The 17,602-nt window shown below is 36.9% G+C and overlaps 1 long non-coding RNA gene across 1 annotated transcript in view; it reads left to right on the plus strand.

Moving 5' to 3' along the window:
• Positions 1 to 291: 291 nt before the first annotated feature.
• Positions 292 to 17,602, plus strand: part of LOC136010977 (uncharacterized) — a 57,851-nt gene continuing 40,540 nt past the window's right edge. The window contains exon 1 of the long non-coding RNA XR_010611120.1: positions 292 to 557. This is a non-coding gene — a long non-coding RNA (uncharacterized LOC136010977). The remainder of the gene's footprint in view (positions 558 to 17,602) is intronic.

Consider the following 17,602-nt stretch of genomic DNA (forward strand, 5'->3'; position numbering starts at 1 on the left):
CAAGGTGCTGGTGTGTTTTAAATACGTTACCGAACCCATGCGAGAGCGAGTTTAATGTTTGTCCCAGCCGGAATAGTGGTGCACTCAGCGGGTGAACCGCAGCTTGTGACCGGACCGCCTTGGCGAACGCACGTTTTCAGAGCTGTGCGGCCCAGCACTGAGGAAGGTGTGAAGCTGCACACACGTGCCTGCCCCATCGCCTTGCTCACTCCTCCCGCTGGCTGTCCAGGGGAGATGCCCGTCCCCTCTTAACCCTGCCCTTCACAGACCCCTCAGCTGGCGGGTGGGGCGGTCTGAGGGGGCTGAGCCATGCCTCACATGCAGCATCACAGCTTCCCCTGTGCTTGGGTCAGCCCGCCATTCTGAGGAAGCTCGTGCCTGAGGTCTTGCCCGTCCCTCGTGGGTGGCCCCGTACTGTTCTCCAGCCCCCTGTACCTACTGCCTCTGATGGGGTGTCCTGAGCAGCACTGGCCTCGTGCACTCCTCAGGGTTGTTGGTGTCCATTGGTGACTGCTTACCTTGAATGCTGTGGCTCCCAGCTTGATGCCGTTCCTGAGGTAAGAGAGAAATTTCCATTATGTTTATGTGTGTGTTGGGGCTTTGTTAGTTTTGCAACTATAGGGTGTCTGAGGAATTTGGAACTTCCTTAGCATGTAGCTGAGTTGTTTCTGGTTCTTGTTGCTGAGGTACTGTAGAAGCACTAGGTTTTTTCACTTATGAAGAAGTTGTGAAAAGAAATCCACATTTTGCATGTAATATCTGAAATACAGTGAGTTTGTCTTTTTGAAAATGGAGGCAAGTGGCAATCCAGGAGCCTCATGGAACCTCACATGGTGCCTCATGAGCATTTCCTTGGAGTGTGAGCCGTGGGGGTGGGAGCTGCACCGGTAGGAGTAGTGGGTGGTAACAGGCCTCCTGCTGCAGTGGGCCCCCATGGGAGAGCAAGTGCAGTGCTGTGCGTTGCTGGCCGCCTGTGCCCCTGGGAGAGTTGAGCGCATTTCACCCCTGCCCCTCTGCCTCTTGCTGCTCTGTGTCCCACCCTCCGGTTCCTGTGTGAATACTTTCGATGTCTCTGGTGTTTTTTTGTTTGTGGGATGCTAATACCTGATCTCATATGGACGTTCTTCTCCAGAGTGTGCTGGCACATCACACTGTGTCTCTGGTTCCAGTGACTAATCGCTATCCCTCTTGAAGCTTGCATGTTTTCATTCTTGGAAAAGCAAGCATTGTTTTTGTCAAAGTATTCTCACTGGAATTTTCTTTGTGTTAGCTCCTTCAGACCTTCAGTTCCTTCCTAGCAAGGGAGGTAGTGTATTTATAGCTTTCCATTGTGCAAATCAGAGTTTCTTACTAACAAGTTAGTTGTAACTTTGTATCTTTTTGTCAGATGGCACTCAATTTTTAATTGTGTCTTTATCCAGTTAAGTTTGAGAATTGAATTTGTGTTATTACTTGTTTTAAAAGACAAATTCATATAGCACTGTATTGCTGAAGCACATTTTGGCCCTCAGTGGCATGTGGAGGTGGTGCTTACAAGCCAGGACCATAATGCTGGAATTTTCAGTAAGGATTGAAATGGTGAAGCCATTGATTCCTAGACTGCCTTTATTACTTTCAACTGGATGCTGTCTGAGCTGAGAGAAATAGTGAGGCTGTGTAAATCAATCATGTCAGTGGTAGATGTTTAAAGTAGCAATGCCTGTTTTTTCACACCTGCAATTTTTACAAATTGGGTATTAAACTTCTGTTGATACAAGCCGTGTGTTCTTGTGCCCTCTTACTCTGCGTTGTGTACCTTACTAACTTCCAAAACTTTAAACATGGCTCGAGTTTTCAGAAGACATGTATTCACATGTATATGGAAAATGCTTTGAGGCAAATGAAATTGCAAAGCTCAGCTGAGTCTTGTCTGGACTGCTACCAGACATTGAGCTACCAGAATTTGAGTTTCAATATTTTCTACTGTTAGTGTTTGTTGTATTTTGCATATGAGTAGCCTTAAAACTTTTTTCAAGCGGTCAGTTTTTTCCTGTTGGGAATCCGCCGTGCTCCCAAATACACACAATATTAATATCTAAATATATGATATGTTAACATGGCTGTATTTCAAATGTGACACAATGGAAAATGAATTTTCCAGTTTGTTTAAATGTTTCTTTAAATTGGGGGAACTCAAGATCAAGAGAAAACTACTTTTAAATGATTCACTATTAAACTAAGTGTGTTTCTGGTCAAAAAGATTGTGATTTCTTCTTTTTGTTTTATAAGCACGATGATCTAAAAAAAGTCAATTGCAAAAGAATAATCAAAATGCTGTCAAGTGAATTTAGCCCCTCTCTGTGAAGGTTCCACTTGCCCACTTGTTTCAAGAAAAGCAGAAAATGAGTGTCTGAAGTGGTCTTATCCATTTTTTTTTTTTTGTGTAGCAGCTTAAAATATTTTAAATAAAATTTTGCTAGCACACAGAAGTTACATGCCTGTATTGAAATTAAGGCTTATGGAACCTTGGTTATATGATAGCTAAATCTGTACATTATATCAATGATTAACTCACTTGAGAAATTAGTAAAGGCTTGTGTTAAATTACACATTATATTTTCAAACTAAAGCAGTATTTTTGCTACTTCTACCTGCTTTGTGTGAGCTTTTTTCTTTCCAAAACTAATTATTTTTTTGCTAATGAATACCAAGCACTAATATTTACTGTATTTTTTCAATCTTGTTTCAGTCAGAAGCACAACAAGGCAGATGAGGAAACAGAATGACTTTCTATATATGTATCATTCACCTCATTTTTTTCTTTAGACTTTACTTCTTCCCTGTTTTTCCCTTCTGACAAATTCATGTTTGTACCTACTCCAGTGTGTTCGAGGGCAGTACAGTATTTACTTAGTAAAGAGGGCAGATCAGTTTCTTAAAATTCAACACTTAAAGCAAATAACACTATTAAAAACAAGAAGTCACTTTTTTTTTTTTTGTGTTGTGTTTTGGTTTTGTTTGTTTGTTTGTTTTTTCACTAAGAAGTGAAACCAATTTGAGACAAAGGTTATTCTGCTTTACTGTCTCAGAGAAAATATGGGCTTTATTCTCACTTGCATCATTATTCATTTATTGCAGCCACTAATGTATGTAATGATACTCATGAAAATGTTACATTTATGCCTACCTCCAGTGTTACTCTAAATCAGAATTCAGCCTGACCAGTGACCAATCTGTTTGTTTGGTTTTTTTTTTTTTTTTTTTTTTAACTTTTATTTTTGTGTTGTGAATGTGAGAATTAGTGATGACTTACAGTACTGTGTCTGCATTAGACTGCTCATGGTCTGGACTGTTCGTGCTTACTGCAGAACAATTAATCATTGTAGTGTCAGGCTTGCATTGGCTCTGTTATATTTTATGTTACTTTCAGAGCAAAAAAAATCTTCAGGAAACTGAATGCCTGATTAAAGCTACTAACATGTATGATTTTCTTTTTATGGAAGATGTGCACTGTTGAGAAATGTAGTGTATTTCTCATTGTGGGTTGGTTTCTTGATCTTCAGGAGAGATTAAAAAAAAAAAACCTAAATATATAGAATTTGTTTATAGTCAACTTGGGCAAGATCTTAATATTATAGTTGTGGAGTTCATACTGGCAGAATAAAGCTGTGATGGCTTTGTTGCCTTCTTAAAAGCCTTATGTTTCCTAACCAACATTAATTATTTTTAAAACAAACATGTGAATGCAAACCCAGTCAAAGTTCCAGGCTAATTTTATAGAAGAACCTTTCCATGGTTAGCTTTTCAGTTGTGTTGCCAGCTAAGATGTCCATAACTACCGTTTGCAAGAACAGCTTTTAGGAATTTGGTTGCATCTCTGCTAGAGTAGTTTTACAGTAGCTTTTGGCTGTCACATAATCTATTTGGCTAAGTGATTATAAGATTTTTTAGGTTAGTTACGTATACATTCGCATCCTAGAAATGGAACGTTCTAGAGTAAATCTTCCATTGCGTATTAGTGATGCTCAACGTGTAGATTAGGACACCTAACATTTCACTGGTAGAAAATTCATGAGGCCTGAACAAATTAAGGTGATTTTTAAAACTTTTCATCCCCTGAAGGCTCTTGGTATTTGCAGTCGGCAGCCACACCATATTTGTGACTCTGTTTAATTGTGTGCAATTAATTAGGTCACAGTTCTGCATGTTAGAAATAATGTTCATAAAAGAAATCTAGTTAAGATATAGTGAGTTGCAGCATTTTTATTGTGTTTAATTTCTGGTTTTGGCAGGACTGGGATTACTTACTAGTTAAGAGTTGATGGAGTTTTCATTGATGTTGTACTCAATTTAAAGAGATGACATATCATTGACATATCATTTGTATCAACTTCAATTTCCCAAAGCAAACATATGCATGCTTTAATTGAAAACAAATGCACCTTTAAAATAAAGCAATAATAATTTTATTTGCAGCTAAAAATATGTCCCTTTATTTATGGAAAATCTGTCAGGACAAGGATGTGCATAGTGAAGAATGTATGAAAACAGCTCCTTGAAGCCTAACAACAAATCAAACAAAAATAACCTTTAAAAAAAAAAAAAAAAAAGAAGCTAGAAGAACAGTTATCTGGTGACTGTGGTTATAATGTAAATGGTATTTGTATATGAAAATTTCTGATATTCATGTTTCACAATTTAAGCTTGAAAAACACATATAAACTGGTTTTGAACATATACATACACAGCTGACAGGTTTAAATTGGTGTCCTTTCCAGATTCTGTTATCCAGAAAAAAGCAAGGAAATAAGCAAGTTGCACTACTTCCTATAAACTCATTTCAAGCCTAATGTTGAGAAGTTACTTCAGTATGAGCCATTTTGGTACAAGTTAGGAAGTCAAAAGTATCTTTGTCAGCTAGAAAAGACAAACACTTCGGCAGAGTGGAGTCTGCTCTACTTGCTCATGGGGATTGGAACATTATGGCAAAGTACATTTTAAAAACTTCCTGTTGCAACATTTAACATTATATGTTAACACTTGATGCTTTCATGTAGTGCTTTCCCGTTTTGTTGACAAGAATTGAGTCCATGAAGTTAATACTATGCTTACTTGGGGAAAAAAACCCACCTCTTTCTTATGCTAAAAGTTTTATTTGCAGACTGTAGTAAACCATGAGTTAAAGTTTAGCTTGAAATCTCGTGTGCTGCCCATCAGAGTTGATCAGTTTAAGCTAATATCTGAACAAACCTAGGTAGCTGTTAGGTAGAATGGTTGTTAATCTTAGTTTATGTAAGAAAACATTGATTCTTCTTGCAGAACTGGAATGCACTGAGAAAGAAGACAGTTTTTCTTTTATCATTTGTGGTTTTGCTGAAGAGAGTTATTGATGATTATTTCATAATCCAAGCATCGAATCTTTTAAATGAGATTTTAAATTTTTCTTTTGATTGCCTTTTTCTCACTATTCAAACATAATTTCAAAAGTAGAATCATAGAATCATAGAATCATAGAATAGTTAGGGTTGGAAAGGACCTTAAGATCATCTCGTTCCAACCCCCCTGCCATGGACAGGGACACCTCACACTAAACCATCCCACACAAGGCTCTGTCCAACCTGGCCTTGAACACCAACAGGGATGGAGCATTCACAACCTCCCTGGGCAACCGATTCCAGTGTCTCACCACCCTAACAGGAAAGAACTTCCTCCTTATATCCAATCTAAACTTCCCCTGTTAAAGCTTGAACCCTGTTACCCCTTGTCCTGTCACTACAGTCCCTAATGAATAGCCCATCCCCAACATCCCTTTAGACCCGCTTCAGACGCTGGAAGGCAGCTATTAGGTCCCCACGCAGCCTTCTCTTCTCCAGGCTGAACAGCCCCAACTTTCTCAGCCTGTCTTCATATGGGAGGTGCTCCAGTCCCCTGATCATCCTCATGGCCCTCCTCTGGACTTGTTCCAACAGTTCCATGTCCTTTTTATGTTGAGGACACCCGAACTGCACACAATACTCCAGGTGAGGTCTCACAAGAGCAGAGTAGAGGGGCAGGATCACCTCCTTCCACCTGCTGGTCACGCTCCTTTTGATGCAGCCCAGGATACGGTTGGCTTTCTGGGCTGCGAGCGCACACTGAAGCCAGCTCATGTTCGTTTTCTCATCGACCAGCACCCCCAAGTCCTTCTCTGCAGGGCTGCTCTGAATCTCTTCTCTGCCCTACCTCTAGCTGTGCCTGGGATTGCTCTGACCCAGGTGTAGGACCTAGCACTTGGCATGGTTAAACTTCATAAGGCTGGCATCAGCCCACCTCACAAGCGTGTCAAGGTCCCTCTGGATGGCATCCCTTCCCTCCAGCGTTATCAACCGAACCACACAGCTTGGTGTCATCAGCAAAGTTGTTGAGGGCTCACTCAATCCCACTATCCATGTCACCGACTAAGATGTTGAACAAGACCAGTCCCAATAACTGTCCCTGAGAGATACCACTCGTTAGGGGTCTCCACCTGGACAATGACCACATCTCTTTAAGTGTGGGATCCAGCCAGTTCTTTATCCACCGAGTGGTCCACCTATCAAATTGATGTCTCTCCAATTTAGAGACAAGAATGTCGTGTAGGACAATGTCGAATACTTTACACAAGTCCAGGTAGATGACATCAACTAATGCTAGACACATCAGAGGTGTGTCACTTCTTTACAGTCAAAGAATATATGGTATAGTTTTGCAGTTGAGAATTTGTGATCTTGAGCTGTGAAATGTTGAGAAATAAAATGATGAAACTCATCTACAAGCATCCTTGAAACAGATTGTTAATACTTCTGTTATGAGAGTGAGGTCAACAACCATCTTTTTATGTGTTGCAGTTTAATTTTTAAGAAGATGGAAATTACTGTAGCCTACTGAAGTGCAGTTTAGTGTACTCGCAGTTTAGATGACAAATTGCTGCTGTGAATGGAGTAGGTTGCTACAGTCTCACATTTGGAGTAGCGTATCCAAATGCAATACAGTGGACCACGTTAGAGAGGGTTAAGTCATGTTCTCAAGATGAGAATCATTCCTAGGAGTTGGGAAAGAAACTTGAAAGGGTTTCTAGAATGTTTATCTACTGTTGCTAAGACTAGTGCCTAGGAATGGTGCAGGGACCCAGCTGTGTTAAATGCTGACTACAAAGATTAAACATGTATTTAGCTACAACTTGCAGTCCAAAGTGAATAACTATGTCTGATTGCAATTTTAGCTGGAATATTCAGGCCAGTGTCCTGCGATATCAGCTGTTACTTAGTAATTTTTGTGTATACTCCACTTTTGTTTTTTTCCAATAGAGCATTTAAGAAAGGGACAAGTTTAAAACTTTTACTTCTTATGATGAGTGGTTGTTACAAAAACTGGCATAAACCTCTGACAGCTCCTCTCAAGCGTATGTTTGGGGAGGCAGACCTTGCAGTCTTATTTTTGTTGCAAGAACCGCCGAGATAGTCAGGCTCTGTGATGGGCTGTTTGGACAGCTGGTCCCTCTGTTTCATAACTGTCTCAAAACACTGAACCAGATGGATTTCGTATCTATAAAATAGACCTTAGGGAGTCTATGGCAATGAAAGTTTGTAGTGATACAGGAAAGCCTTATGATGACAAATGTTCATCACTTACTCACTAAAAGGACCTGATATGTAGCCGGGATCTTATTTTATTTAGTATGTACAGAATTAGTAAGTTGCAGAATTTGATGGCTAGGAGTTGTAGTCATAGCCTTAAGCCAAATAATTAAAAATAAGGGTTGTAATGCTATGAAATAAAAGTTCTTTTGGGGTGTAATTTTGAATATATGTCCACATATGCCTTTTACATGCGTTTAGTGTTGAAATTAATTTTATTTGTATATCTTGATGAAGACTGTTTTCTCTACCTAAGCTCAGAATCTTTGTGTATGCATGATATCTGTTATGTACAATATACTGTAAAATGAATATGAAAGTGTATATTTGTATATATTTGCACATTTTCTGTTTTCTTCACGTGCTGCCTAACAGTGAAATTAAACTTTGTCTATATAAAAGACAGGGGCTTACTGAGAGCTCTTAAGTTGCTGTAATGTAATGCATGTGTCGCATAAAGCATTATTTTATTGCATGTGCACATAGGAGCTCTGTTAAAAGATGGAGTAGAAATTTGTATTTTTTTTTGAGATCCTAAAGTCTCATGTTAAATATACACTGAACAAGGCAAAGGGTTACTAAGAATAAAAATGCATGAAGTATAGCTGCTTCAGAAACTGAACAGAACTTCAGTGAAAGTGTAGCAGTATTTCTACCTAGTACTTCCTTAAAGAAAGGCATAGCTGTCTCATCTTTAGATATGCTACCACACCTCTACTTAAACGAAGTACCTTCTGTGGTTGTGCTCATCCAGCTTTCCAGCAGCTTCTTTGAGTGAAAATGCTGTAGTAATTTAAAAGATAGCTTTTCTCTCTGTAAAGGAAAAAAAAAGAAAATGTAAAAAAAAAAAAAAAAAAAAATCCTTGCATCAATCTATGCATTACTGTTTTCATCTTCCTATAATAGTATTCTCCTAAAGTTAAAACATTAATAACTTAATACTATTTCATTTACTGTGAATTGTTCCAAATATTTTGCAGCAGTGGCTGGTGATTTTTTTTGCTGTTATTTTTTTCTTAAAACAGTTGGGTAACGAATGGAACACAGAATAGTCTGTAGAAGCTGGTTTGGGGAAGAGAAGCAGCATAGCTGTATTAGTAAGATTATGGCCCAACCTACTTTGTCCTTCCTGAGGGCTATTCAGGTAGTGCTATATGCTGCTCTGTACATAGCTGTCCATTGATAAAAGCTGTGTAGTGCTCAGCAGAGTCTTGGTGTGCTGCATTTGATACACTACAGTTATTACTGGGTAGGTTTTGACTGTCTTTGGGTTTTTTGGTTCATCTGTTGTACGATTACTTCTATTCAGTAGAAACCCTGAGTTCAGAGTCTGCTCTTGTGAGCAAATGAAACCTAGCATGAATGATGACTTTGAATCAGAAGCAATAGTAAGAGATGCTTCAAAATGGAAGAAATAAACTAGACTAATTTAAACCTATCTAACTAGGCATGATTATTTTGACTCTTACTAATAGCTTTGTGATATTTGTAGAACATACAAATGGGGGAGTTATGTGAGATTGCACATTAAATTCATGTTAACACAGGAGTAATGACATTGAAATTATATGTTGATGTCTCTTGCAGTTTGACTGTCTGGCAGTATGTTTGACATGCAACATTTTGTATTGTTCTGTAATTTTATGTGAAGCAGAACAGGTTATTTAAGTTGTCTGTGCTCATATTACTGCTCTTCCAAGAGTGTTATCACTATCTTCATTAGTGATATCAGTGGAAAACAACCTATCAGTGTGTTGAGGTAACAGGTTATAAATACACCTGTGCGTTCCAGAATTAAGCAGCTGAAGTAAAGAAAATCAGCATTTTAAATGGCAAAACTGGTTACTGGTCAAGAGCAAAGCAGAGAGGAAAAATAGCAAACTGTAGACTTTTAGTCAAGAATATAGACAATGAAAATCAGAGAGGGTACTCAAATTGAAAATAGGTAGGTGTTCTAAACATGTATGTTCCCATGTATAGTCAAAATATTGAAGATTTTGAACTTTATTCCTGATTTTGTTGTTATAATTTTAAATACACACTAATGCTCTTGGAAGTTAGAATTCAGTCTTGCCCATTGCTGGAAGCAAGAGTCTTGTTTATATGCTGATTAAAATATGTGGGGATATTAATGTTGGGAATGGAAACTTGCCTTTTGTACCTATTTGTCTCTAGAGCGTTATGGTGTTTCCCTTGGTGACTGAAGGCAACTTGTCACTAAATAACCTCTTTTTATGTGTGTGTGCTCTAATTTTGAATCTTGACAGTTATATTCATAAGCAATTTTGCCTTAATTACAGTATTTAGGAGGGCTTGTAGTGACTGCATCTAGGTTACAGTACTGTCTTGCTGATATGTAGATTTTAGAAAGATAATTGCTGGTGAGAAAAAAGATGTCATCGAAATAGGGCTAAAAGTATTGTATCTTGTAGCAGTATGACAGGTTTTTAATAATTTCTTAGCTTTTAGTTTCTTCAAATGGTCAAGCAAATTAAAGCCTTGGTGAATACCAATTTAGTGTGTTATGCGGCTATAAATATAGACAAATATTGCTGAAATTAATGGTTTAACTTCAGATTTACACTGGTGTGAAAGCTGAATCCAAGTTAAGCTTCATGTTAAATATTTTTATAACCGAAATGACAGTGTGTATATATACGTTACTTAACTAGTGTAACCACTGTTTTGGTAATGTAAAAGGATGCTCTAGTTCTTTGTTGCTTAAAATAACAGAAGTAGAGCTCTAATTTATATATATTAAATATATGTATTAAAACATTCATGGGTTATTACAGTAAATTGTCTGCTTATGACATCATTTGACTGTGTTTTTCAATAATCTGAGAACAGTTCTTCCCATTCTGTTGATTTTTGTCCTTTGTTCCTTGGCTCATGCTCCTTGTATTTTGAGTGTATTAGTTGTTTTGGGGGTTTTTGTGTGGGATTTCTTTTGTGTGTGGGTTTTGGCTTTTTTGCTTTTGTTTTTCCTTGCTAGGAAAGGAAATTATCTTGAGAGTAATCTCCCAGGAGGCTGATAATTAGATGGTAGGATTCTGTAGAAAATGAGCTTGTGAGCTGATAATTTGTCCTGCACTAAACAGTCCTGCCACTATGTCAATCATAAACCTATACGTTACTGTAAGTGTCAGGATGCCAGTTGTGTTGCACCCATTGGCAGTCTGGACAATGCTGGTCTGCTGAGCTGGAAACTGAAGGCTTAGAGAAATTTTATTACTGTTCTAGATAGCAGAGAAATTTTATTACTGGGGGGATAAGAGTATATATTTCATGGCTCAGTGCTTGTAATGGTTGGAGATTTCAATCCCTCTTTGGGATAGAGGAAATAGAATTCAAATATGAGATCCTAACTTATTTGAATCAGTAACTCCATTAAAGTTGTATTTATTATACACATACTGACAGTGATCAAAGTGCCACTCAATAGAGCACTGATAGTGAAATAAATGAAATAAATAGAGCATGGCTAGTGAAATCCATGTCCATGTAGTGCTACTGAACAATTCCCCAGCTCACATTCCTTCGCCCTGGCCTCCCCCCCATTTTGGTTTGAGTATTTTCTTTTTTTTTTTTTTTTTTGCAAATAACGCTTGTGGTAGATGAAGCTTAAAAGTAATAGTATTTATATTAGCAGTTAAGGCATTACCAAGTTATTGACCTGTAGCTTTCAGAAAAAGAATTATCAAAGAATATAGACAGACTAAAGGCATTTTGCTAGTGTGTGCTATGTAAAATCTCAACTATCTTAAACTTGTGAACAAAACTGCAACCCTCACAAAAGGTAGCTTTTTCAGGTTTTGGTATTGTACTCTGAGCATCCTGGATCTTCTGTATAATCATAAAAGAGTTATTAAAGATGACAGGAATTAACACCCTCCCACAAAGATCGCAACAAAGAACCAATCACATTTGTTTGCTAAGTCTATGAAATATGAGATGTTCATTAAAAAGCCACTGGGCAGCATAATTGTGTGGAAAGCAGACTTGACATTTAAGAATTGAAATGCTTCAGACAGATCTGAGTTGAATCATTTGTAATATTAATGACATGGGCACATTTATAAGGAGATGCATTATATTCTTTGTGTATACTAGCAACTCCCTACAAATCCCTGCACTCTGCTGGAATTCTGAGTTTTGGAAACAACTGGTCTATTTGAAAGTGTTTGACACATAGAAATATTTTTTTTAATAGCAGGAAGTGCTTGAAACATGTAAATAAGAAAGAGCCTTGACATTGCCACTATATGAAACAGATTTTTATATTTCAGACATACTACATTTTTCCTGTTTCTTCCAAGGAGAATCTCATTAAATCCATCCTTGCCTCCACTGTTTTGAACAGTGTATCAAATCTGATCCTTGTCCAAATGATGCCATTTAGAATTTTGCTATTTTCTTTAACAGGAACAAACCTTTTAGAAAAGGCATTACTGTAGAACAGTAGAAACAATAATGACAAAGTTAGAATTGTTTTTAGGTTATCATAAAAAAAATTTCTCCTTTCAGCATAAGTCAAAAAATAAATCAGTTGTAAACACATGGGAGGATTTTTTTTGATTTTTATTTTTTTTTAAATCTTGATTGATCTTGTGGATAAGTTTCCCAGAGATGGAGAATTTACACAGTAGAGGATTTCAGCTGTGGTCATGTGGAAAATTTAATGTTTCGGTGGAGAAACTGTTGGGGTTTTACTAAACAAGTAGATCTTATTTAAGGGCATGTTTGTAGAAAGAATTATGATATTCTGCTTAGCATGTAGTAATGCTACAGTATCATTAGACAAAATGTGGCTTAAATGGATACAAAGCACTTGACTGGGGCTGTATGAGCTCAAGTGAGACTTTGAAGATAAGATTTGTGTCTCAAACTTCTTGACATTCAACAGGAACATGGCTGCCTTTTCATTTCTCTGATGTGTCATTGTGGGATTTTATTTATAAGGAGCAATGTTAACTCTTCTGTTTAAAAGCTGTGGTCCAGAATATCAGCAGACCCAGCCTGCAACCTTGTTTATATTTAATCCTTTTAAAATATGTATGTGTTATTAGCAGTATTGAGTGGATTTATGTGGTTGCTTTATTTTTGCAGGGCAGCATAGACAATGGGACTGTTAAATGTTTTTGCCATAAGCTCTGATTTAATAAGAAAGAGCAATGAGATAAAAAAAAAATAATAGAGTTGTGGCTTTAGTGGCAGAAATAAGGGTAGCCACAGTGTGGACAGGAACAGTGGAAAAAGTGATGCAGGGAGCCTCAAATCCAAGCTTCATCCAAGCGGCGAACCACATGTCTGTCACAGAGATGCACTTAGACTTGTTCATTTATTCAGGTAGAAGTAAGAGGCTGATTATTATTTGCAGTTAGCAGGCTTTTCACATCTGCAGAAGGCTTGCAATTTGTGGTGCAAGTACAGGTACAAGAACATAGCAATTCAAACATGACACACGTGGAAGGAAGCATCAGTTTTGTTTCAGCAATATTGGAAAATGTAAAGGAAATAAAAATCAGTTTGACTAGCTGAATGAAAGGGGAACTTTAGGAAGAACTTAATTACCTGTGTTCTATTTGGCAGCATTCTTGTAGACTGAGACCAAAACTGCTCTTAAAAGCACTATGTGATTAGAGTACAAATGGTCAGGAACCAATCTTTATCTTTTATCAATTTCCATTATGATTTTATGCAAGTATTTATTGAATCTGGTTTATATTCATTCTGTATTTTTATATGTTTGTTTTATATATTTTAAATGTGTACTTGTCTATTATTTTATACAATCTATTTTCTTTATCAATTTACATTAATATATCTGAGTCTGCCATCCCCATTGGAAACTTTTGATAGAATAATATTAAGTACCACAGTATCTGAAAAACAGTCTCCTTGGAAAAGAATGCTTATTCCGAATAGTAACACAATGGAGATGATCTGGTTAGAAAATATTTTTTTCTTTTTTTTTTCTTTTTCTTTTTAATTTTGTGGCTTAGGAGTTTATATTAACAACATGTAATAAACAATTGGGTTCTTTTGATGTTACTTACAGGTATTGCAACAGTTGAAATTAAATCAGAAAAAAAGGCTGTATGTATCTTTAAAAGCATAAGACATTATATACTAGAAAGCTTTTTTTTTTTTTTTTTTTTTTTTTTTTGGTTTATGGTGTTAAGTGGTGCTCAAGGAAGTTGTGAATGCTCCATCCCTGGTGGTGTTCAAGGCCAGGCTGGACAGAGTCTTGGGTAACATGGCTTAGTGTGAGGTGTCCCTGCCCATGGCAGGGGGATTGGAACTAGATGATCTTAAGGTCCTTTCCAACCCTAACTATTCTATGATTCTAAGTGTAACAGCATCATAAATACGAGAATCTATGGCCAGTCAGCTTACAAAGGGTACTCCTGTACTGGTGAATAGCTTTTATCTAATTAAGACTCTATTTGTGAGACAGGCTAGTATGACAGATTCATTTTGTTTAATTGCAAGAAGAAGATAAAAAATGGTTTGATTCAAGACTGGTGTTTCAGTACCCCATTCAGAGCAGAGAAGTGAAAACAGGGGGAGGTGCTTTGTCTCTTTTTGTCTTTACTGGACTCAGGCAGCAGTTTTAAAGCCAACATATGGAAAGAAATGTTAAGGCAATCCCTATTTTTAAGGGAAGCATCATTAGTCTTCAGAAAGCTGGAAAAAAATGGTTAATATTACGATTAAGAGTTAATGCAACAGACTGTAAACATTTGACAGGCAATTTTCATTATTCAGGAGGTCTGTTTGAGGGAGAATGGCTTGAATTTATCATGTACAAAGAGGTCCAATATTAAATTGGGTAACGCTAAGCTTGAGTGTTTGCCAGTTCAGAGATAATGACGATACTGTATTTCAGGGTTGGTTTGGGGCTTTTCTTGTTTTGTTTAATTTCTTTATAGAAAGAAAACAAAACTGTATCAGAGATTTAACTTTGCATTTCCAGTGGGAATTCCTGCCATAAATGTTGAATGTAATTATTCAACCTGAAATTTTTGGTAAACAAAAGCTAAATCAAGAAACATGAACAAAGATAAAATGTACATCTGTGTTGTCAGGAAAGATTCAAAACTAGTTGACGAGAGCATTTAAAATCCAAAGCATTTTGAAGCCCAAACTTGCTGGAATGAAAGTGAAAACTCTCATTGGATTTTATGGGCTTTGAATGAAGATCTAGCTCATCAGAACACTTGAAGCATGGGCTTAATTTTAAGCGTATTGTCCATTTCATTAATTTAATGGAATTGTTCATGATGTTCAGTGTTTTCAGAGTTCTGTGAGCAGATGTGAAGTTGCTGCATGGGTAGATTTCTGTTCCAGATGACCAAGAACGTGGGCAAAACAGAAAAGGCAAGTAGAGAATCTGTTTAAAAAACTGTTTGGCATCCTGTTTCTCAAAGAGCTTGTCTACTGTTTTATTTTTCTGTAACAAAAGTGACTTCCAGTGGTATAATTAGCTAAGTGAGGCTGCTCCCAAAATAAGATCCTATGCTTTCATATGTTCTGTAGAGCAGATAAATATATTTCTCTGTGAGTAGCATTGTATTTTTTTCTGAGATAGCTATACTGGTTCCACATAGTTGCATACTTTAGATTCAGTATAAGGTGATTGTCTAGTCATACAGGACAGGAATTCATGGCTCTTGCATATGCATAATGTATGCTCCATATGTTATAGAACAGCCCCTAACTGTATTATCAAAGGCTTCTTTTTTTCCCCAAGCTTGATAACCTTTATTCAGGTTATTGGTTTTCAGTATTCAATAGAGAAGGTAATTGTGTTGTTTTCATTACTTAGGTGTTTTCTTGTCATGATGTGTTAGTGTAATCTTTCCTCTGCTATTAGCAATGACGAAAGGAGACAGATGTACAGATACAACAATTAAATGTTTTAGATATTTCTGTGCTGCTATTGACTTTAACGTCAGCTATGAAGGCAAAGTCCAGATGACTATTGCATCGTAATATGGGTGTGCTTGCATTTGTGCAGTGTGTACAAGAGCAAAAAGCATATACAGCAAAAGCAGTGGCCCTCTTTACTGTAATCCTTTGACCTAGCCGTAACAGAAGATTTTATTAAGGAGGGCAGCTTGAATAAATTTTCAGAGAAGCAGCTAATTTCTACAAATGTTACTGGTTCCTAAAAAGAGTTCTATTTCTTGTCTATACATTGCATTTGTGCTCTTTGAGCTATTTAACTATACTATAAGTCACTTGATCCTGTTCACTGACCTTATGGAGTGAAATGTAGTACTTGTCCATTCTCTATTTTCAGAAAAAAAGATAGTGTGAATGTCTTTGAACTTGCACTGAATGAACAGTATTTTGTTACCTCTCTTTGGGAGTTAGGGATATAGAAATAGGCTGTATTTATGTTTCAGGTTTTGCTCTGCTCGTTTCTGTAGGTTATGGTCAAAAAAGCAATAGCCCCATCATGGAAAAGATGTTCTAGACCAAAATTGGGCTGCTTGTCCTTAGTATAGACAGCACAGCATCCAATAACTTTTTGAATGTTATATAATAGTTCTAAGACTATTGGAACAAAATATTCAGATATCTGAAAGGTGCTCAAACTTGAGCAAACAAATAAGATTCCTACATACAAAGTTGCTAGGCATTTAGGAGAAATATGTAGACCTTTAAAAAGTTCTGTCCTCCCGAATGAGGGATTTTAATGTAAATCCTGGATTTACTTTTTTTTGGTTAAAATAAAATGAACATGTGATGGTATCTGGTGAACACCATCTGACATATTCATGATGCTTGATGAGAGATTTTAAGGAGGTTTTTATCTACCTGTTCCAGTTACATTATTTTTTAATAACCCACTGCCATTTACTATGGAGACAGGAACAACTGTTGCAGAAAACAAGCTTAATTTAATAATATTTAGGGAGCAATTAAAGCCTGACAATGTTCTTGCTGGCAACAGCCTCTAGCTTTGGAAAACTTCTTTTAAGAAAAAAAAAAAAAAAAATTTCTTTGTTGCTCTTGAGATAGTTGGAGTAGAAACCAAGCAAGTTATGATCACTTGGGGAAAGAGTAACTGTTGACCTGTGATCAGTAAACTCAAGGTTTTCCAGGCTTCAGGAACTACCCGTCTATATTTAAAAACCTAAACAACCCTCTTGTCAAACTCCTATATAACAAATTGCACAAAGAAATATATAAATTTATTTTAATCTTTCTGTAATGTAGTTTTCTGTCAGCTAAGTCTTACAGAAACTTCTGTGTGCAAAACTGTTATCTGCATATGCTCATCTGTGTACATTTATAGTCGCTGTGTAGTCATTATGCTATGCAAATCCAAGAATTATTCAACTGTATGTTCTTAAGAACCTGCATTTTGCTTTTGTTAATCTACTACCCACGTATTCCAAGGGTATAAAGCTCTTGTAACTTTGTCGTTAACTTGCTGATTTCTGGTTTGGTTTTTTGTTTTGGGTTTGTTTTTTTGTAAGCGGAACGCTGATACCTCTGCTGCCAGGCTGACTGGTATCACTTTGTTACTTTCTGTCTCTGCCGGTGTCTGCCTGCTATCTTTGTAGTGTACCGTGTCTGTTTGAATACATACACAAAAAAGTAGACCAAGTCATAAATTTGGACTCATTAGCACCAAATCCCATAAAACTTCCTTTGTCAGTGCTGGATTAGATTTAATTTTTGTTAATGTGTTGAAACAAATATTCTTCCATTTGTGAGCACCCAATTAACATGATCAGGGATAAGAACATTTGTTGAACTCATTACTTGACTAAATAGTTTTTTAGTTGTTTATTCAGTATGAAACTGGGAAGGAATACATAGTGCTTATGCATCAAAAAGAAATTAATACATGTAGTGCTATAGGTACTGACTGTTTGCAGCGTACATACTCATGTACGAGATTGGTGCTGCTAAGGTAAACAGGATTATCATACCCTAAATTTAATTAA

The sequence above is a fragment of the Lathamus discolor genome, chromosome 3, assembly GCF_037157495.1.
Source record: "Lathamus discolor isolate bLatDis1 chromosome 3, bLatDis1.hap1, whole genome shotgun sequence".
NCBI classification, from domain to species: Eukaryota; Metazoa; Chordata; class Aves; order Psittaciformes; family Psittacidae; genus Lathamus; species Lathamus discolor.